This window comes from Triticum urartu, chromosome 3A (assembly GCF_056163025.1).
Source record: "Triticum urartu cultivar PI428250 chromosome 3A, HENAU_Tu73, whole genome shotgun sequence".
NCBI lineage: Eukaryota > Viridiplantae > Streptophyta > Magnoliopsida > Poales > Poaceae > Triticum > Triticum urartu.
The window spans coordinates 483,264,849-483,276,040 of record NC_141875.1 but is presented as its reverse complement, the minus strand read 5'-3'; positions in this window follow the sequence as shown (position 1 = coordinate 483,276,040).

The window sequence follows — 11,192 nt, the reverse complement described above, 5'->3', positions numbered from 1 at the left end:
ATTTGGAGTTGTGCAGAATAGGTGGCCTGACGTAGCTTTTCTAGGTCCAGATTTCCAGCTGCCTGAATTCTCCCTCTTGGTGTGTTCCTTGCAAACTATGAGAGAAAAGGCATTAGAATTACTCCAAAAAGCATTATTATGGATAAAAACATTATAAATAACAGTAAGAAAACATGATGCAAAATGGACGTATCACTGCTGCTGCAGCTTCAGCGACGCTCACCTCGAACGCCCTTTGCCGCTCCAACGACCCCTCTCGAAGCGGTGGTTCTCCTTGTAGATCTCCTGATTGCTCGCTTCTGAGGCGGCGTGTGGCACGGCCATGGCGGCAGTTAGGCTCTTTGTGCTCGACGAGGCACTCCTCCTCCTCCCGTAGGAACTCGGTGTAGCGCGCAAGGTCACTGACGCATGTGCGGACATCCACCTCTGCCTCCCGCCTTCGGGCGATGGTGGTGGAGTTGGTGATGACCCCAGCGGTCGATGGTGGGCTGGCGGGCACCGCGGCCGACGATGGGGTGGCGGCCACGACCACCACCTCCCGCCTTCGGGCCGCGGTGGCGGAGCGGGTGATGGCCACGGTGGCCGGCAGTGGGGTGGCGGCCATGATGTCCACCTCCCGCCTTCGGGCTGCTGTGGTGGAGTAGGAGATGGCCCTAGCTTTAGATGGTGGTGCGGTGGCAACGGCGGCCGGCAACAGCTGTCGACGGGCAGTGGCGGCAGAGCGCGTGGTGGGTGTTCTGCGCACACCCAACAGGGACGCCACGCGCACTACACTATGCCGGGGACTGCGCCACTGCCGCGGTGTAGCTCCCAGCTGGAGCTGTCCACTGATGGCGACAGAGTGGCTGAGCGATGACGACGGGCCGGTGCCATTGCCGATTGTGCGAGAAGTAGACGAGAAAAGTTACAGGGAGGGAGGGGAAAATGCGACGCAGGACTCGCCGGCCGTGAGGGTTTATATAGCAGGCAGGTAAGCATTGGGATTTTGGTGGATTTCACCAAGTCGGGCAGGAAGCTTGCGCGGGAACTTGTGAGGTTGCGCAGGAACGGGCTCACCGATGATTCATTGGCGCCACTGTTTGGCCAAAAGAATGCCCTCGCACGCTGCGCAAGCTTGTGCTGTATGCCATCTGTGGCAGCGGGGTGACAAGACATGCGAGAGGAGGATGAAATGCCACGTGCACATATGTTTAATAAAAAAATGTATGTGATTTAATTACCTACTATACCCCCGTCCTAGTTTCTAAGTATAATTTAACTAATAAAATACGAATGCATGTCGCCAAAGATTATATAGTTGGATTTGTATTTGAACATAGTTTCCAATTATATAATTTTTATAACATGCATTAACATTTTGGTGTTTAAATTTGAGGGCAAAGTATGGAACGGAATAAAAAGGGGACTATAGCCTAGACGGAGGTAGTAGCACACGGCCGCTCTCTACGAAGCGATGCAACTGTCGGCCGGCTTGTAGGTGACCATTTCCTGCATGTTCAACTGCTCTATGCGTGTGGTTGCTTGAGGTTCAGGCGGCCGCGGCGCGCTCTACTCTCGTGTCCCTCCGGGTGCTCTACCCTCGTCCCTCCATGCGTGCTGTCAGTGTTTGGGGCCGGTGCACGATCACACACGTTCATGTGCATGCGGTTGCACCGGGCGTGGCGCGACGATGCAGTTACCCGCTACAAAAACTGCCGTGCGGACGCGCCGAGAATCCACGCCGCCCGGCCCCCTTTTATTCCTACGGCCATTTACCTTCATCTCTCGTCTCACATGCCACAATAAGCACACCCACGAGGACACATACAGAGAGGACATCCAGCGGTTCCAATGGCGCTTCCCTGGCTCCAATGGCGCTCACAGCGGCCGACGATGACAACGGCAGGCAGTTCACCACGCAACATGCCATGGACACCCACGTGAGGGGGAAGGCTCTCTCTATGGTGTACAGGAACGATCCGGTCTCGGTGGAGAGCTCCATCCATACTATGGAGCAGTTCCTTGCTGAGGACAAGCACCAAGTGGTCGGCTTCGGCTTCGAGTACACCATGGGTTGTGTCGGCCATGATCATAAGGTTGTCGTCGCCTAGTTGTGCGTGCAACATGACATCCTCGTCTACCACTACCACGTGGCCACAATGCCTTGCGAGCATTTCTCCAGGTTTATCAACAGCTCCGACTACAGTTTCGCTACGGTGGACACCACCAACGATCTAAAAGCGCTCAAGGTTTCGGGCTTGAAATGCCCGAATCTTGTCAACATCCAGCGCCACTACAAGGTCTGGGGCAGCGAAAAAAACAAACTGAACTCCCTGGTTGACCTCGCCTCGGCCATCATCGACCCCTACTACATGAAGATGAAGACTGAGAGCAATAAGGACAAAAATTCCTGGCATAGTGTGTGGCATGAGAGACTGGATGAACAACATGTCAAGTACGCGGCCATGGATGCGTACACAAGCTACGAGATGTACAGGCGGATCGTTGACATGAGGAACCGTCTTCTTCCTGCCCCATACGAGGGATCGAGCCATGGAGCAATGGCGGGAGCGTCAAAAGAAGTAGATGACTAGGCGATCGTTTCTCCTACTTTAGAATGCATGCAATTGTTTATTGAGGTGTGTGCGAATGATCTGTATAGTCACTTATGTAATTGGATGTTTATTTCAGTTATATATATACATGTTATTCTTCTGTAGACAGAGAAAATCACACAGATTATTAGCAGCAATCGTCTGTGTTATTACTGGTCTTTGCACACATTTCTGATTACGGACCTGTTTGCTGCGTATCACACACTTCTTGTTCAGTTGAACCATTTCCATTGAGTTGCCTAATCACACACAACTCATCCTAGTCAGCCGTATGCTGTATATCGCACACACCTTCATCTGGTTGCTCGTTTCTTTTGTTCCTCCTCATCGCAAATAGTTAATTGAACAGAACTGTATGCCCTTCATCGCACACGCAACTAAAATCTGAACCGTGTTTGATGCATCCGTCATCGCAAACGTGTTTCACCTTTTTTGACGGGTTTTTACACCACCGTTTGCGATTATGGCATCACACACAGTTTCGTCTAAGGGTCTCTCATCGTAGTGTCCCGTTTGGACCATCCTATAGTAGTGTAAGTGATGTAGGTGAAGAAGATTCTTCTCAAGATATTTTGACCATGGGTGTTGGTGCACTTCTTCCAATGGAACAAGAACCTCATGATGATGAAGAAGAAGATGGAAGCTTCACACATCATCAAACTACTTCAAGACCTATACCATCACAAGCTCCTATTGCTCAACCAATGCCCTTAGTTCAAGTACAAGAAGATGATCAAGTTCCTCTTCATGATAATTTTCAAGAACAAGATCATCATCAAGGGCAAGAACAAGAAAGCGCAATCATTGATGATGAACCTCAACAAATGCAATATGAAGAAGAAGATCTTCCACCACACATTAATGATCCATATGATGAGGACGTGGATGATGGACATGAAGTTGAACCTCGCGAAACCCTAACCTCCATCATGCCTTGAGTGGCTGGTCGTGTTGATGTTGACAAAATTCTCACTGGCATATCGAAAGGTAGAGTCACTCGTAAACATTTGACAAACTTTTGTGCTCACTTCTCATTTCTGCCTAGTGTTGAGCCTCTCAAGGTACAAGATGCATTGATGGACAATGATTGGCTTGTTGCTATGCAAGAAGAATTGAACGGTTTTAAACGCAACCAAGTGTGGTCATTAGTCAAGAGGCCAACTACGGAACACAATGTCATTGGAATAAAATGGATTTTCAAGAACAAGCAAGATGAGAATGGTGTAATCATCCGCAACAAGGCAAGGTTAGTGGCACAAGGGTACTCACAAGTTGAAGGTTTGGACTTTGGTGAGACCTTTGCTCCCGTTGCCTGTCTTGAATCACTAGTAGAAAAATGACTTTTAGTCCCAGTTCGTAAGGACCTTTAGTCCCGGTTCTGGAACCGACACTAAAGGGTGGGGAGTAAAGGTACCCCCCTTTAGTCCCGGTTCAACACGAACCAGGGTCAAAGGCCCACCACGTGGCATGAGCCCGCGCCGTGGCCTAGGGGACCTTTATTACCGGTTGGTAACACCAACCGGGACTAAAGGATTTTTTTGAATTTTATGGAAAAAATCAATTTTCTGAATTATTTGACGATTTAGTCTCTAATCACCCCCATAACTGCTCAAGTGTACACCACTCATTCCAAATCGTCTAAATTTCCGGCCGGTCACCCATCCTCTCACTAATCCAGCCAGAGCACGCTTATCTTTCAAGTTCTATTCCCCCTAGTTTCCAAGTCAGCACTTGTTGTTTTCCTGACAATAGTAAGCTATCAATCCTATTAACCCTCGGGAGTTTAGCTTGAGTATTAAGTCACATGTTTCACTCTTTGAGTTTGAAACTATTATTCTAAAATACAATAATTATTTAGTAACACTAATATTTCTTGAATAAGTAGTTTGACCATAGTTTGACCACAGTTTGACCAGATTTGACCAAAATTCAAAAAATTTGAAATAATTATTTAGCAACACTAATATTCTTGAATAATTATTTAGTAACACTAATATTTCTAAAAATTTGCAAAACGGCCTACGGCCGTTAAAATCGGATGCGGATTTTCGTGCTGAACATTTTGATATATTATACTTTTTTGACATCGTATGCAAAAGATATAGTCGCTTTACTTTATCATAACACTTTGTTGCAAAACATGTAGAAATTTATATTTTTAAACTTCCCTAACTACTAGATGTAGTAACATAACTACATCTCGAATGATTTTAATTTTTGAAGTTTTTATCATTTTCTTTTGGTTTTTTTTCAAAACAGAATAGGCGATACACGGATAGAGTTTGAAAATTGCCCTTTAGTCCCGGTTTGTGTCTCCAACCGGGACTAAAGGTTAGACCCCTTTAGTCCCAGTTTGTGACACAAACCGGGACTATATGTTAGACCTTTAGTCCGGTTTGTGTCACAAACCGGGACTAAAGGGGCTCGTGGGGCCCCGGCCTGACGCCAGCCTACCACCACCCCTTTAGTACTGGTTCATGGCACGAACCGGTACTAAAGATTCAACACGAACCGAGACTAATGCATAGCTGTTCGAACCGAGACTAATGGTACCATTAGTACCGGGCCAAAATCAAACCGAGACTAACGTGTCTCACGTAAGGTCGTTTTCTACTAGTGAATCTATTCGCATCTTACTTGCTTATGCTGCTTTCAATGGTTTTACATTACATCAAATGGATGTGAATAGTGCTTTCCTTAACGGTCCTCTACAAGAAGAAGTATATGTATCACAACCACCTGGGTTCGTTGATCCCAATCACAAAGACCATGTGTATAAACTTCATAAGGCTTTGTATGGCCTAAAGCAAGCACCTCGTGCTTGGTATGATGATCTTAAGAAGTTTTTACTCGATGATGGTTTTGTGAGAGGGGTAATCGATCCCACTCTTTTTACTAAGAGGGGCAAAGGTGATTTGATCTTATGCCAAATCTATGTAGATGAAATCATTTTTGGTTCTCCTAACATTCATTTGTGCAAGAAGTTTGTGGCCTCCAGGACCAAGAACTTTGAGATGTCACTCAATGCGGATTTGAAGTTCTTTCTCGGTTTCCAAATTCAACAATTTCAAGAAGGTATTTTCTTGTCTCAAGCAAAGTATCTCAAGGATATTCTAGAGAAGTTTGGAATGTCTGATGCTAGTCCATGTAAGACACCCATGCCTACCAAAATTGTACTCACTGAAGACACAGACGGTATTCCTTTCAGCCCATCTACTTACCACTCTATGATTGGTTCATTGCTTTACCTTTGTGCATCTAGACCAGACATCATGTTCAATGTATGCATATGTGCTAGATTTCAAGCTTCCCCTAGGGAAAGTCATCATAAGGCAGTTAAGCATATTCTTAGATACCTTGTTCACACCCCAAAGTTGGGTCTATGGTACCCCAAGGATGCCAAGTTTGATCTCATTGGTACACGGATTGCGGATTGGGCAGGAGAGAAAGTGGATCGTAAGTCCACCTCCGGTGCATGTCAATTTCTTGGACGCTCCGTGGTAAGTTGGTCCTCGAAGAAACAAAATTGTGTTGCCCTCTCTACCGCCGAAGCCGAATACACTGCAACCGCCAGTTGTGCAACTCAATTACTATGGATGAGGCAAACTTTGAAGGAGTACGGTATCACCTATAGAAATGTGCCTCTTCTATGTGATAATTGAAGTGCCATCAATATTGTTGAGAATCCCAAAGATCATACCCGCACCAAGCACATTAATATTAGGTATCATTTCTTGAGAGATCATGTGGAAAAAGGTGATATTGATATTGCTAATGTTGGCACATATATGCAACTTGCAGACATTTTCACCAAGCCGTTGGATGAAGCAAGGTTTTGTCAACTTAGGTGTGAACTTGGTATCTTGGAGCTTGACAACATTATGTGAAATCTAGTACCCATCCATGTGTGTACTTAATGTCTTGTCTTGATGTAGGCATATATTTAGGGGGAGACATTCAATTCATGAGTACTCTCACCCTACGTAATGCATAAATAGAACAAACACTCTCAAAGTTATCATGGTTTTTGAACTATGGTGCTTTAAATGATGGAGTCGTGACTATGTACCCAAAAGTCGCAATCTTTGCGGTACTATGTCCCATATGCTCAAACATGGTGACCTCGGTCACCGCTCGTGGATTGAGTATATGAACCTTTCTTTACTTCATAGTGTCGGGTTATTATTGCACATCTTAGTATGACCATAGATTACTCAAGTTTTCATCTCTACAAACTATAAATCTCCTTGGCAAAGTCTATATCAATATATCTTAGTTAACCCCTTACAAAATCTTCCCCTGCTTGGGCTCTCTGTCCAGTTGCCGGACATCTGGGCCCTGGCAGGATTCTACTGTTAAACTTTCCCATCGAGCACCACTAGTGGCCGGACATCCGGGCCTTAGCCGGACATCCAGGCCCTAGATTTTGCTCTTGGACTTCTACTCGCCGGATATCTGGGCCTGGACCCCGGATGTCCGGCCCGTCGCCCGCAGACACACAAAATGGGGGAGGGCTCGGGATTTGGGGCAGTTCCCCATTCTCTCCCGTGCTCTCCCCATCTATTCTAAACCGCCACCGCCGGGCTGTGCTCCGGCGCTGCCCCAGCCATCTCCTCCGTCCTCCGGCCCCCATCTCCTGCCCAGACCTTCATCTCCTCCTGATCTATGTTTCCATCCAATCCATTCCTTGGGTTGCGATGTGAATCACTCGGGAGGGACCGGTTTGGGTGTTGACTTGTGGATCGTCCACCGGAGTTCTTCATGGCGCATACCAAGCAATGCGGCCCTCCTTCGTCTTCTCGGGGTATGGCTGCTATCTACTCTTGCCTCTTTTGTGTTTGGTCCAACCATCCTAGGTTTTCATTATCTCTCATGACTATCTTGGTGTACATATCTCTCTAGGGATTTGATGTCTCTTGCCTAGCCTAAAATCCTCTCTATATACTTGGCTAAACAACTTAATCATGGGCATGTCAATATTTTGATCTACCACTTGGACTTGTCCAATGGTCATGTTCGGAAATGTTCATCCCAATGTTTAATTTGCTTTATCCTTGTTCATACTTTTTGACTCCTACTCATCGGTACCCTTATCGTGTATCCATTTTAGTCGATCGCCGACAAGGTTCCACCAACTCCGATGAACATGGTCGACCTAAGAAGAAGAAGACCACCACCGGTCCTAAGAAGAAGCGTCGGGCACCATCCCCAAGTACGTCGGCCTCTAATCCGGATGATGAGGACTATGTTGGGGAGGAAGAGGATGACATTGTGCCCAGACACTCTATTGATCAGTCCAAGCCTGGAACTAGGAGGGCCCATGTGCCTCAAGTCCGTGGTGCTGCAACTCCCGTGGTCCGTAGTCGTCGCATCTGAATGGAGCTTCCTTTCAGCGGGGACCGCCTCACACATGACTTCACCACCGTGGGGGCTGGTCCATACCTTGAGTTCCGACGGGATACCAACCAATATGAGATGGTGGTGTTGGGGAATGCAGTAATTTAAAAAAAATTCCTACGCACACGCAAGATCTATCTAGCTGATGCATAGCAACGAGACGGGAAGAGTGTTGTCCACGTACCCTTTTAGACCGTAAGAGGAAGCGTTATGACAACGCGGTTGATGTAGTCGTACGTCTTCATGATCCGACCGATCCTAGCACCGAAGGTACGGCACCTCCGTGATATGCACACGTTCAGATCGGTGACGTCCTGCGAACTCTAGATCCAGCTGAGTGTCGAGGGAGAGTTTCGTCAGCACGACGGCGTGATGATGGTGATGATGAAGCTACTGGCGCAGGGATTCACCTAAGCACTGCAACGATATGACCGAGGTGGATTATGGTGGAGGGGGGCACCGCACACGCTAAATAAATGTCAACTTGTGTGTTCTAGGGTGCCCCCTACCCCCGTATATAAAGGAGCAAGGGGGAGGCCGGCCGGCCCTTGGGGCGCCCAAGGAGGGGAGGAATCCTCCTCCTAGTAAGAGTAGGATTCATCCTTTCCTAGTCCTACTAGAAGGGGGAAGGAAGGAGTGGGAGAGGGGAAGGAAAAGGGGGGCGCCGCCCCCTCCTTGTTCAATTCAGACTCAAGGGGGAGGGGCCCCCGGCCTGCCCTGGCCGCCCCTCTCTCTCTCCACTAAGTCCCAACTAGGCCCATTAGTTCCCCGGGGAGTTCCGTAACCCTCTGGCACTCCGGTTTTATCCAAAACCACTCGGAACACTTCCGGTGTCCGAATATAGCCGTCCAATATATCAATCTTTTTGTCTCGACCGTTTCAAGACTCCTCGTCATGTCCGTGATCACATCGGGGACTCCGAACCACCTTCGGTACATCAAAACACATAAACTCATAATACCGATCGTCATCGAACGTTAAGCGTGCGGACCCTACGGGTTCGAGAACTATGTATACATGACCGAGACTCATCTCCGGTCAATAACCAATAGCGGAACGTGGATGCTCATATTGGTTCCTACATATTCTATGAAGATCTTTATCGGTCAAACAGTATAACAACATACGTTGTTCCCTTTGTCATCAGTATGTTACTTGCCCAAGATTCGATCACCGGTATCTCAATACCTAGTTCAATCTCATTACCGGCAAGTCTCTTTACTCGTTTTCGTAATGCTACATACCGTAACTAACTCATTAGTTACATTGCTTGCAAGGCTTATAGTGATGTGCATTACCGAGAGGGCCCAGAGATACCTCTCTGATACATGGAGTGACAAATCCTAATCTCGACCTATGCCAACACAACAAACACCATCGGAGACACCTGTAGAGCATCTTTATAGTCACCCAGTTAAGTTGTGACGTTTGATAGCACACTAAGTGTTCCTCCGGTATTCAGGAGTTGCATAATCTCATAGTCATAGGAACATGTATAAGTTATGGAGAAAGTAATAGCAACAAACTAAACGATCATCATGCTAAGCTAATGGATGGGTCAAGTCAATCACATCATTCTCTAATGATGTGATCCCATTTATCAAATGACAACTCTTTGTCCATGGCTAGGAAACTTAACCATCTTTGATCGACGAGCTACTCAAGTAGAGGCATACTAGTGACACTCTGTTTGTCTATGTATTCACACATGTACTAAGTTTCCGGTTAATACAATTCTAGCATGAATGATAAACATTTATCATGATATAAGGAAATATAAATAACAACTTTATTATTGCCTCTAGGGCATATTTCCTTCTGTCTCCCACTTGCACTAGAGTCAATAATCTAGATTACATTGTAATGATTCTAACACCCATAGAGTCTTGGTGATGATCATGTTTTGCCCGTGAGAGAGGCTTAGTAAACGGGTCAGCATGTTGGGGAACACTGTAATTTCAACAAAAATCCTACGCACACGCAAGATCCATCTAGGTGATGCATAGCAATGAGAGGGGAGAGTGTTGTCTATGTACCCTCGTAGACCATAAGCGGAAGCGTTATGACAACGTGGTTGATGTAGTCGTACGTCTTCACGATCCGACTGATCCTAGCACCGAAGGTACGACACCTCCAGGATTTGCACACGTTCAACTCGGTGACGTCCCATGAACTCTAGATCTAGTTGAGTATCGAGGGAGAGCTTCGTCAGCACGACGGCATGATGATGGTGATGATGAAGTTACCGACGCAGGGCTTCGCCTAAGCACTACAACGATATGACCGAGGTGGAAATCTGTGGAGGGGGGCACCGCACACGGTTAAGAGATCAACTTGTGTGTCTATGGGGTGCCCCCCTCCCCTGTATATAAATGAGTGTAGGAGGGGGGGCGGCCCTCTATGGCGTGCCCAAGGGGGGAGTCCTACTCCCGGTGGGAGTAGGATTCCCCCTTTCCCTTGCTGGAGTAGGAGAGAAGGAAGGGTGGAGAGAGGGAAGGAAGGGGGCCGGCCCCCCACCCAATTCGGATTGGGCTAGGGGGCGCGCCCTCCACCTTGTCCTTCCTTTCCTCTTTTCCACTAAGGCCCAATAAGGCCCATATACTCCCCGGGTGGTTCTGGTAACCCCCCAGTACTCTGGTAAATGCCCGAACTCACCCGGAACCATTCCGATGTCCAAACATAGCCTTCCAATATATCGATTTTTATGTCTTGACCATTCCGAGACTCCTCGTCGTGTCCGTGATCATATTCGGGACTCCGAACCACCTTCGGTACATCAAAACACATAAACTCATAATACCGATCGTCACCGAACGTTAAGCATGCAGACCCTACGGGTTCAATAACTATGTAGACATGACCGAGACTCATCTCCAGTCAATAACCAATAGCGGAACCTGGATGCTCATATTGGTTCCTACATATTCTACGAAGATTGAGGGAGTCCTGGATTAGGGGGTGTTCGGGTAGCCGGACTATACCTTCGGCCGGACTCCTGGATTATGAAGATACAAGATTGAAGACTTCGTCCCGTGTCCGGATGGGACTTTCCTTGGCGTGGAAGGCAAGCTTGGCGATGCGATATTCAAGATCTCCTACCATTGTAACCGACTCTATGTAACCCTAACCCTATCCGATGCCTATATAAACCGGAGGGTTGTAGTCCGTAGGGGAGAATCAACTCCATACACAACAATCATA